Source organism: Parasteatoda tepidariorum, chromosome 4, assembly GCF_982258835.1.
Source record: "Parasteatoda tepidariorum strain Cologne lab strain chromosome 4, Ptep-v5.0, whole genome shotgun sequence".
NCBI lineage: Eukaryota > Metazoa > Arthropoda > Arachnida > Araneae > Theridiidae > Parasteatoda > Parasteatoda tepidariorum.
In genome coordinates, this window is record NC_141758.1 from 117,755,468 (window position 1) to 117,768,257 (window position 12,790).

The window sequence follows — 12,790 nt, forward strand, 5'->3', positions numbered from 1 at the left end:
GGCCGGGAAAACACGTGGTAGGATCCAGTTTTCCCTCATTCATTTCCATATTGTTTTGGTTCTGACTAGCATAAAAATAATAAAAGTCATAAAAGTACTGTTTTTCTATAAATATTTTAGTTTGATTTGATACACATATAATTTAATAGGGTAGTATTTTTTATTTTCAAACTTAGTGGATAACAATTGTAAAAAATGAGTGAAAACAATCCCACGGACAATGCGACGGATTTAAGGTTATGTCAAGGTACGTCTCTTGTGAATATCAATTGATTGTTAGGTTTTCTCTTTTCTAATTGCCATTTATATTTCACCAAATGCAGCAAAATCTATTGCAAAATCTTTATTGCCACTATCCACTGTGTGTTCACAAGCTCTGGCAGACGTTACTGGTGAAGAAATTGATTATTGTGAGCGGCCTGTGATCCTTGCAGGAGATTTCAATGTGAATTTCTCGTTACCTGAAGCTTCCTTAAAGACAAATTTGGATTGGAAATGATAAATGGTAGGAATGATCCAACAACCAACTACCATTGATGCAGTTTTTACAAGAAATATTGAAAAAATAGAACTCAAACATTTCGTATCTTACTTTAGTTATCATAATCCTATTGTAAATGTTATAGATTTGGATATTTTTCCACTCGAAAATGATAGTTAAAAGATGTGATCAATTGTGAATTGTAAGCATTGTTAATAAAGTTTGTCTTAAAGAAACAATATGATTTCACTAAAAATCAATTTCTACCCCTTCCTATTTTCATTTCCACATTACGAAGTTTCACTTCTTCCGCGAGGAGGGACTCCACGCACCATTTTTTTTAAAATCAGCTACTTCCTTAAATACTTCACTTACATTTACTAAAAATTTCTTTATTCTAATTAAATATATTCAATAAATCTTAAAAAATCTAGTAAATATAATTATATATACTAATATGATAATTATTAATTTAATTGAAATACCAAAATATGATGTAGGATCAAACACAGAAAATAAATTTATCAATATCATGTGTTTTCTTTCTGTTTCTAATCCTTTTATATTATACGAAAAATTTCTTATATTCAAATAATTACCATAAATTTTTATAAATAATAATAATAACAAAACTACAAATAAACGAAGATAGAATTCAATATAAAGGTATTAATTGTGGAATAAAAATCATCTTTAGTTTGATAAACTAATATTAATTCAACTACTCATTGCATAATTAATTTAAGAGACTATCACCTAAATTCGGCCACTATTTTATAATCATATTTTCATAAATTCAATTTGAGGAATTACTGAAATTAAAATAGGTATAAATCTATGATCAGCCCCACAAATCCCTGAACATTGTCCTACAAATAACCCATTTCGATTAAAAATATAAAATAACTGATTTAATTAATAGCATCTACTTTTACTCCGAATGAAGGAATAGTTCAAGAATGAATAACATCAGTTCTAGATACAATTATTCGAACATTTAATATTCTAGGAATTACTAAAAAATTATCTACTTCTAATTATCGAGAAATTTGTCTCCGTGGAGGACTTGTTGATGGAACTAACCTGCATTTGCGTTACATGGAGAGGAAGACCACGAGAACCTCCCACGGTTAGCCTGACGGCAAGGGGACTCTAACCCATGATCCGTCTACCACTGAGGATATTTCACGTCAGCACTGTGGTCAGTGCAAGCCGGATGCGGAATTCGTTTCGACTGGGATTCAAACCCGATTCAACTCATTGGAAGGCGAATGCTCTATCTCCTGAGCCATCGCGGCTCATTTGTAAGCATTTGAATGAATTGAAAAGTATTGGAAAAGTTTAATACATTTGGATGCTTTTTTTTTCCATAGGGGTGCACAATCTGCGGCCCGCCGACTGCGTATGTGCAGCCTGCGAAAGCTTTTGAACACAATCATACCTGCCAACATAGGAGAAATAAAATTACGGAGATATTGTAGCTACATTTTTTTAGGCTATGAGTAAAGTTTTGATACATTATGCATAGTCATGTAAGTCAAAAAGAGAAATTCAAAATTGGAAATAATATTACACACTAATAATATAATAATATAAACACTTACATTTAGTGAAGTGAAAAATATGTATATAAATATTAATCTAAAGAAGATTTTTAAACCATTATTTATAACTACTTAAACTATTAACACTCAACATACTGCAGTACTGGCAATAGCCCTATATGTTGGGGAATGAGAGAAGTATTTTTGCCACCAGCAGATATTTTATCGCCAATTTTTTTTAAAATTTCTTCAACAAATACGGAGAAATTTGAGAATACTATACTGATAAACAGGAAACAGTTATGAAATACAGGAGTCCTCAAACAGGGAAGGGCGTTCAATGTAGGATTTAATGGCACAAGGTCCAAAGAAGGACACGCTGCGCCAAACAAATGGTTTTTTTTCTCCAACAAATGTAAGATAAAGCTTATTTATTTTGCCAAAATATATTATATTGTTAAAACTATACATGACACGCAAAACATTTAGAAGTCAATAAAATCAGACAAAGGTGTAAATTGATTAAAATTGCATAAAACTGGTTGAAACGGTATGTTGTAATAAAATACAATGAATAAAACTGGGTAAAAGCAATTATATACAATATAAAATACCAATCACGAAGAGAAATGCAAAGACGTTAGGATGATGAGCTTTATTTAACAAATCTCTTATGCATAAAATAGAACTACCGAAAAAGGTAAGACGATGACGGTTAAAACATGGGCAAGAAATTAAAATGTGATAGATGGTGAGTAAAACGTTGCATGTATTGCAAATAAGAGAGGTTTCACCAAACAGCAAGTAAAGATGGGTCAATCGAGTGTGCAGAAGATTTGTAGGTATGCGGAAAAAAAATTTCTCCAAATTGGTCAAAAATTTTAAATTGGTCTTTTGAGTTATCACTTTTTGACGTGCTCAATAATCACAGATTCTATAGAAAATCTTTTTTATTTCTCGATCACTTTTTGTGTGGTTATTGTACGGAATTCAGCTCAGTTTAAAGATACCCAGTATTTCTAAAACGATAGTATGATACACGAATTTTAAATTTAAGTAATCATTTCTAAATTAGCTTTTTTTTAAAATAAAAAAAAAATTCATCGTAAATTCAAGTGACGTTTCTATCGTTCTTTCGGCGGTTACAGCTACCTATGTCGTTACAATTTTTAAAATCCCGTAAGGTTTAATACGATATTTTGACTAGTGAATTATTTATCGCATATTTGATAAATCATTTTTTGACGCGATTTACTTCTGTCGATTTCATCGAATATCTCTGGATTATTCGGTAATTATAACAGCGTATTTTCGCAAAGTTTTAAAAATCTTGAAATTTTTAATGTGATAATATTATTAATCCTGAAGTTGAATCACACATTTAAATAATCTTTTTTCACGACACTTTCTTTGTAAGCTTTATCGTTAATATGAAGGATTTTTTCAAATAGTTATTTCTACGCTTTTCCACGTGATTTTAAATAATAGCTTTTTCACGAGTTTTTTCTGATATTATCGTTAATCTAAATGACTTTTAAGCAGTTATTACCACTTTTCAACGAGATTTAGAAAATGTCATTTTTTATTATATGTCAAGTTTTAAATTGTCCACCATAGCATATATACCCATGCTACCAGGTATATATATTAATATACATTAAAAAATTCACAACAGACCAATTGGTTATCTGAAATGTTCCGTTAAAGAGTACATTAAAAACAGAAAAAATAAAAGTTAAACCCTTATATCGTTACATGGTGTGCGTCTTTTCATGTTGGCTGCTTAATCAGAGCTCCGATGCATCAAGATGATTGCTGCTATACCGGACTTACGCTTTAAATTAAGCTTAGAGAGCCGCGATGGCTCAGGGGATAGAGCGTTCGCCTTCCAATGAGGCGTATCGGGTTTGGATCACAGTCGATACGAACTCCACATCCGGCTTGCACCGACCACAGTGCTGACGTGAGATATCCTCAGTGGTAGACGGATCATGAGTTAGAGTCCCCTTGCCGTCACGCTAACCGTGGGAGGTTCTCGTGGTCTTCCTGTTCCTGAATCGCAAATGCGGGTTAGCTCCATCAAAAAGTCCTCAACGAAGGCAAATTTCTCCCAATACTCGATCCAGAAGTTCCCTTGTCTTCTGGATTGGGTTCAAAATTACAAGGCTACGGAGCTAAAAATTAGTAGTCGTAAACCCATAAAATTGAGTCTGCTGTTCAACGACGGTTATAAAATAAAAAATAAAATTGAGCTTAGAAACTATGCATACTCCAGACGTTCTACAAAAACACAATTTTTATCTGGAAAACAAACAAGAGAGCTATTTTCCTACAAAACAGTAGGCTTCCAAAATAAGCATCAGGCTATGTGCAGAATTATTAATTGTTATTGAAAAACAAATTAACTGACTTTTTCAACATCGCTTGCAGTGGAAAAAATAATTCAATAAAGGAACAAATGTCGGACTAACCGGAGAACGTGACACATGGAGTATAAAATTTAAGGCACTGATACTGTGGCTTCATTTTTTTTGGAGCAAGAGTTTCAAAAAATAGTGTTAAACTAAATAAAGAGAAGGATAAATACCTCATATCTTGACGTGAAGTAGAAACTTTATCTTTGGATTTCCCAATGATGGGAACATCTGAAAATAACAAATCAAACAACGTCAAATAATCATACTTACATACACATGCAACATTTTAGACTTTCAAATTCATGATTTTCCATGACTAATTCGAAGAGTTTTTCATAACTTAATGTTACTATTTTCTCCGATACAACAATAAATTTAAAAAAGCATTATAATAACATTAATCGAAATGGTAGGTATAAGCAAAACTGTTATACTCTGCATCCACATATATATATATAGATTTTAAATTTAAAAAACAGAGTAAAGAAAGAGTTGAAGCAATAAAATAGTTGAAAAAATACATAAGGAATTTTTTTTTCTTTTTCTCTGCATAATTATATTCCAAGGATACTTTTCTTGTTCATCGGAAAGAAAAGAAAGACTTAATTTTTCTGATCGCATTTCGGAATTAAAAAAAATTCGGCAATCACTGGCTTGCTTCAGTTAGAATTTTGAATTGATAACATAAAAAAATAACTAATGACAAAAATTCTGAAATCACAGAAGTTTAAAAGATAATTCGCTCTAGAAATCTTTTTCCTTTCATTTTCATTTTGAAAGAACACCATAATTTTGAAAAAACATGATGAAAACATTTTATATTTTAATAAAATATGACTGTTAGTGGGGATTTTGTTACAAATTTAGATATTCACAACACCATGAAATTGTAGGGGATGGGGGTTTTTCGGCGACCAAAAACCATGACTTTCTATGATTTTTCTCAAAAAATAGATAAAATCATGACATTTCATGACAAATTTTGTTCAATAACGAACCTCATGAGTTTCCATGATTTCTCATACTTTCCAGGTGCACAGATACCCTGCATACACTTACACATAATACATACACTTAAATTCTAGTCAAAAGAAACTTACCAGCTTTCTTATCTTCTATCAAAGGTTGAGTAACCACGGGCACAATTTTGATATCGACAGGCAATTCTGAAGGTTCTATCGTGTACCAACGCAAAGTTTTTTCCTAACCAACAATAGAAACTGACAAGCCTGAAAAGAAATGCGTTAATGAGCAATGAAAGGGAGGACTTTAGTCATCTTGTTATTGCAATCATTTGGAACATTTAAAGAGCATAGTTGAAAACCTTAGACAGGGTAAAAATTAGCTGCCAGCTCTGCCCTAAAGTTAAAATACGCCCCATTATAGTTTCAGTTACTCTTAAACTAACGGACTTTCCAGCTCATTATGGTTTGTAGTGTAAATGGTACTCTGTTCAAGTTATACGAGAGAGGTCGGGGGTTCGTGTCCCAGCTGAGGAGATAGAATTTTATCAAATATTATTTTGCAAGTGGATAACTATTTAGTATATTTTATTCAATTTATAAGTAATTTTTGAATTTAAATAATTTTTTTCTTAAAACTTAAAATTTTTAAGAACAAAAAAAATGAATCGATGTTTAATATTTTTAATTAAAATGTAAGGATTATTTTTTTAACATATACGTAAGGATTATTTCTTTTAACATAAAACATATTTATTGAAAAAACGTTGCGATAAATATGCTTTGATAACTAATTTTTTTTTATTTATAATAAATTTAAGTTCTCATTAAACTTAATTATGGAAATATAAACAAAACTATATTATCAGGATTGTTTAAAAAAGAAAAAAATAACTATTTATTACTTAACTATAATCCATTGAATTTCAAATAATCAGAATGCATACGAAATAAATTTCGTATTTTTAATAGAATGATTTTCTAGTTATGTAATAAATAGTTTTTCTTTTTTTTTAACTAGTCTAACATACTTTTGTTTACATTTTCATAATTAGATTTAATAAAAAATTAAAATTATTTATTATAAAATTGAAAAAAATTCAGTTAGTTTATCAAAAAACTTAAAGTGACAATATTTTTTAAAAAAAGTAATCAATATACTTTGATAAAAAAAAATTAAAACTTAAATACTTAGCTTTTTTTTTGCTTTTGAAAGTTTATATTTTTTTTAAATAATTTAAATTAAAGTATAATATAAACAGAATGAAATATACCAAATAGTTCTTAGAACAGAAATCTAGAGATGAAAATCAAGTGGCTCATCTGAAATTTGAACTCACAACTTCTCCGGTGGAAAACGGATAACCTAACCATTAAACTACAAATCCATACATTGTTAGTTTAAATGAACTGAAACCTTAATGTGACATATTTAGCCCCCAGGGACTGAACCAACAGTTAGCTTTTACCCTATAGAATGCCTTTGTATTTAAGAATTATTTAATTTTAATAGAAATTGTACAGTTGTGTACTTCATGTCTAAGTGAAAAAAAGACAAGCAGCATTTACGTTAATTTAGTAACATCAGCTTGGAACAATATGGCATAAATAGAAATCTGTTCACATTAGAAACCATCTTTACACTAAAAATTTCAATAATATAACCTTTTTCAATAATATAACCCTGTATATTCAAGTTTACTTTCTCTAAACTATTGCTAATATAAATTTCAAAACTTTACCCGGGTTGCCACTCAAATCTTCCTTAAAGTGCTCGTTTTAAGCACTCAAAAATATTTTTAAGCACTAAACACATTAACAAAATGCAAAATAATTTGCAAAGACTTTACATGATCATGATAAAATAACTAGTTTCTGACAAAGAACTCTTTTCTTGATTATATGCTTTTACATAAAACGCAGCGAAAAGCAACATGGTAAAGAAAAAAAATCTTCGAAAAGGGAAAATTAAGCACTTTTTAAATTACCTTATGAAAAAGGTAGTTTTAATTGCTTTTAAAAAGCGAAAATCGTAAATAAGCACCTTTAAGCATTTTTTAAAAACGATATGCACCATGCATTATACACAATATATTAAAAGGAAACACAATTACTGTGCTCTTGTGTGAGCTATATTAGGCTAACTATGTTAGTTTTAATTGCTGGAAAGACTAGGAGGAAAAAAAGGAACAGCTGAACATATTTAAATAATGGATAATTAGAAAACTGTACACATTTTCCATTTGGAAACCATCTCTGGCATAGTTGATTGTATACTAAAAAATTAAGTTTTTTTAAAACATCACTTCATACCTACTTTCACTAAACTATTGTAAATATAAATTTGAAAGCTTCATTTATAAATTTAATGAACGAAAGAGATGTACCATTCAAGATGAATTGGGAGTAAAGTCCTTTTTGCTTCTGATATAAGATATTTAAATAGTAGGTTGCTCTCACTTCATCATCACAATCCAGGAGGCTCCTCTGCAGAAAGAAAGGAAGGAAAGAAGGAAGCTCTTCACAGTGAGCGCCAAACTTAGCCAAGGAATTCACAGCAGCTGCAAAATAAATGTATATACTTTCGAAACAATGATCAATCACATGAATGTAATACATACCTGCCGATATTGAAGAAATAAAATTAGAGATTTTACTAGCAACATTTACTAGGCCTACGAGTAAAATTTTGAAAAACGTCCCACAGTTAGCTTGACTGCAAGGAGAACTTAAACTAATAACACTCAACATACTGCAGTACTAACAATAGCACTATCTGTTGAGGAATAAGACAATTATTTTTGCCATCAGCGGATATTTTATTGGGTAAAATTTATTTTAAATAAATTTCTTCAAAAAATACAGAGACATTTTAGAATATATGGGTTAACAGGTTATATTCGTAAAATACAGGAGTCTTCGGTAAAAAACGGGACACTGGACAGGTATAGTAATAAAATTCGAAAATATCGCTTTGCTTCACAAGAGTTAGGGGCAGTGAGAACAAAAAAATACGATTATTAAATAAGGTTGTTCAAACTTTTTTTTCCTTTCAAAAAAGTTTATAAAAGTAATTTTATTTTTAAGTTGTAAATATTATTATACTTTAATGTACACGGAATATCTCAACCTGGCTACCATACTCATAAATGAAACGAATTCTTGAATAGTTCTTTTCTTCTTAAAATTATGTGCCATGTAAATAAATGTCTTTATTGCTCCATTTTGTTTCGCAATGTTGCCATATTTATACTAAATTTCAATAAAAACTCACACACACACACACAAAAAACATTTTATGTTTTTGATACACCTAATATTGTATTTTTTTAAGGATCGCATTTATCTATGTTCATATTTAATGACTAAAACTACAAACAAAAAATTGCATTTACGTTAAAAACTTTAAGAAACAAAATGCTCAGGAAAATGAAGAAAGAAAAAATTGCATTATAAAAGAACTAATGTTGTTAACATTTCAATCTTCAATAACATTGTCTAACACTTGCTGTTAGACAATAATGTGATGGTTAGGTATCAAACACTTTATTCCATGATGATCTACACTTATTAATTGGCACTCATTATTTTGGCACTTTTTAATTCGTAAATCCTAAAGACAAATCTCCCTCACACTAGCAAAACAATGTTTGATAGGCTAACCATGGCGCCACAGAAGACAAGCTGTCTATTTTTCCATAATTCAATGAGCGCAGCAGCAGTTTGCCAAACCAATGAGCTGAGACTGTTGAAACTACAAACTGGGTCGGAGAAGAAAACTAGCAGTCACTGCTGGCTCAAAAAATGCCCCTCTGTTTATGTTTTAGTGCAATTTATTATTTCTAAAGTAAAAAGTAATTTGAAACTGTTTTAGTGACATTTAATAGACTAGATTGCTTAAATGGACTACATTACAGTAAATGAGTCAATATGCTAAATCAATCTTTTATTATTCCTAATTAAACTTATCTTCCAGTTTAATTTCTTGATGTTTATTTCACAGGTAAAAATAATTTTTTACTCAATTATTCTTAGCGATATTAATGTACGTTGTTTGAACAATTAGAGAACAGTTAAATATCATAACTGAAACATATAATTTAATGAATACTGCTCTAAAGTTAATACAGAATAAAAATTTATTAATTTAGAAAATATTGCATAGACTTACAGCTAATTAACTGTGCCTATTCCTGCTAAGAAAGTGGTACAGATATATACTCAGTGTTTTGCATTTTTAAAAATGAAACAACTAATTCTTCTAATTATGAAGATGGGCTTCATGATGATTTCTTTGATAATGAAAAAAAAAACTAAAGTAGTTTCTATCAAACTAAAGAGAAAAAATGAAAGACGTAAAAAAAAAAAAATATATTGAACAAAAAAAGTTTATCAAGTTTAAGTTAGTATTGATTTTTTAGTTAAAGTTACTCATCATTAATATAAAAGTGAAAATAAAAAAAACTATAATTGGAAATCATAATAAGATTTATAAATTTCTTAAACTAAAGGAGTTACTAGTCTTCTTAACAGTTTTATACTTAAGTTTATGATCAATCAGTTTTATACTTAAAACAGTTTTAACTTAATTTTACGATAGATTAAAAAGCTGTTGAAGTGTCCTATACCAACTTTATGTATTCATTAAATTTAACAAACCTTATAATAATTAGGCATAGAATAACTGTTGATCCATTGTATTCTTCGCAAATAAAAATAATATATATTTTACATACTAAATAATGGTAAGTGCAATTACGAAAAATGTCTCGTAGATAAAATGCTTGAGGTATTTTAAATTAATATCTATTATGCAGAATTTATGTTTACATAACTTATCAAAAAATATTAAACAAATGTAATTTAAGAAATGAGCCTAAAATTTTTTAATTGAATTTCGTTTTTTTACAAATTTATAAGAAATATTTGCATTTAATAGATAATCACATACAATTTAGAGTATTGATGTTAGAAACATTAATATTTGAAGTTATTGAAGTATCAATATATGGATGTTTTAATTTTCAATCTTTCAATATAGGGTACTTTTAAAAAATTGAGCTAATTTTGGTGAGTAACTCATGTAAGATGGCTTAATAAAGTTTCATGCCATATATTTTTTTTCTTCATATTCTGCAGATTTGAAGTATCCCGCTTAAAATTTACAATTTTAAAATAAAAACTAATTGTTGTAAATTCATTATTAAATTATGTTTATTTTACTTTCTTTTTTTAAAAAAATACTAATATCAAAAGTCACTAAAATACATTAATATTAAAACAGAAAGGAAAAAAAATAATAATTATACAAATTTAACGAACAGAGAAGAAGATTATTAAAGCAATTAAAAAAAATATTGCATTTTAACATAGAATTTTTTATTATAAAGTTAGAAATGTAAATTTATGAAATTTATACCAAACTGTACCTATTTATATAGGAAAGTTATTAATAATTTTTTTACCACGTTAATAAAAAATAAAGATTAAGTAAATACTAAGATTTCGTGCAAAACTACAAAAATTAATCACGAAATATAACTATTAAAAACAAAAGAAATTTAATTTTCTTGCAATATATTGAATTTTATTTTTGTTGTACTTATAACGACATAATTTTATTCATTATTTTCAGTTCTTTCCATTTCATCTAGCTTTTTTTTTTAATTTTTTAGATAATACTATATACACTCATTCGCAATAGACTCGGCGGTAACTACATAGGAAAATTGTGCTCAACACGAACAAGTAGTGCTGTTTGTCATATTATGTTGTTATGATGGTCAATAACATAACACATATTAGCAAACAGCCAATTTTTAGTTATAAATTTTTCTAATTAGGGATTTACTGTGTAAATGCATTCTTCAACTTAGTACAGGTTAATAAAAATGTTCTCTTAGTTATCATATGGTTACAACATTACTATACAATCTGTTAAAAAAAACGAAAAAAAAAACATTTAAATAAATTTATTGTAAACGAAAGTTGGAACAATTTGAATTGGACATCTAATTAAATAATTTAAAATTTTTATGTAACAATCTGTTTGTCGTTAAAAAGATAAACCTAACAGCCTAGCATTCTCAGGCTTTCCTCCAGGTTACATTTCTACAAAACAAGTGACAAATAGTACTAATCTTCCAACTTTGATGTTAGAAGCAAGCTATATAAGAGTCAGCCATCCTAAGTAGACCAGAAATACCCCTTTTTTTTAATAAAAACGTGATTAATCATTGTTAATTAATATGTTATTTATTAATTAATATATTATTTACTATACATTTATAAATTACTCAGCCAGTCGCCAACTCTTGTAATTGCTTCTCATTCGCCTCATTGCTTCATACTCCCTAAAGACCTATATTTCCTACAAAAGATCGAATATTTTGTTTTCAAAATATTCAATCATTTTGTTAACATGTTAATCATAACGATTAACTTGATTTGAAATGCAATCATACGAACTTGATGAAAAAACTCGACCTAATGAACAGAAAATGAATGATTCAATAAGAATTAAAAGATAGGTAATTTTATTTGTTGACGAAACTTATAACAATTAAAATTGGAAACTGTTCTTATCACTATATATTAAGTTTTTTTTCCCCAACATATCTTGAAACTTGAAGTTTCTAAGTTTTACTGAATTTGGGCAGCAAAACAAAATGTAATACAAACTTAAAAGTAATAAAAAATTAGCGAAATAAGGTTTCAAAGTCTAAAAAAAGCTAAATAATAAGCTAAGTATTATAATTTTTGTCCTCTTATATTTATATTTCTCTTTATCTTATAATTTTTAAACAACATGTAACGTTAAATTGAACACCCAAAACAGCGTTACGAATTTTTAATATATAAAGATTGTATATTAATTTTGTTTAAATAATTTTCATTTTCCATAACAGATCAAAAATGGGACGAGATTCTAGATAAATTAGTAATCCTATACCCTCATTAATTGTGTAACAAATGTTTCCAAGTTATATTCATGCTAATTTGAATTTGCATTAAAGCCTAGCTAGTTATTTAATTGTTTTGTAATTAGTTGCATCTGTCCAATATAAATATTTTCAAATAATTAAGAAAATTATTTTTTAAACTGAAGTTATAAATTTAAGATCTTTGATTATCATTATTTTTTCTTTTAATACTTTAAGTTATTTTATTTCACTACTTCATTAATAATATGATTGTGATTTTCAAACAGAAAAATTTTGAAAGCAATTCTACTTCATATTATAGTAAATTGGACTTCAGCATTTTTTAAATTTAAGCAAACAAGTTTATTTATATTTGAAGTTTCATAAAAATTAATTTGTGATACGATTAAATCTGTACAATACTATCTGCAGCTAATGAAACTTGCAGACATTAAAAATTTAA

The 12,790-nt window shown here is 28.2% G+C and overlaps 1 pseudogene across 1 annotated transcript in view; it reads right to left on the minus strand.

Moving 5' to 3' along the window:
- The window catches only part of LOC147812640 (beta-ureidopropionase-like), a 62,635-nt pseudogene that overhangs the window by 34,496 nt on the left and 15,349 nt on the right, over window positions 1-12,790 (minus strand). The window contains exons 7-9 of the transcript XR_015433338.1: window positions 7,792-7,965; window positions 5,543-5,671; window positions 4,613-4,670 (exon numbers count right to left, since the gene is read on the minus strand). The product of XR_015433338.1 is annotated as a beta-ureidopropionase-like (transcript). The remainder of the gene's footprint in view (window positions 1-4,612; window positions 4,671-5,542; window positions 5,672-7,791; window positions 7,966-12,790) is intronic.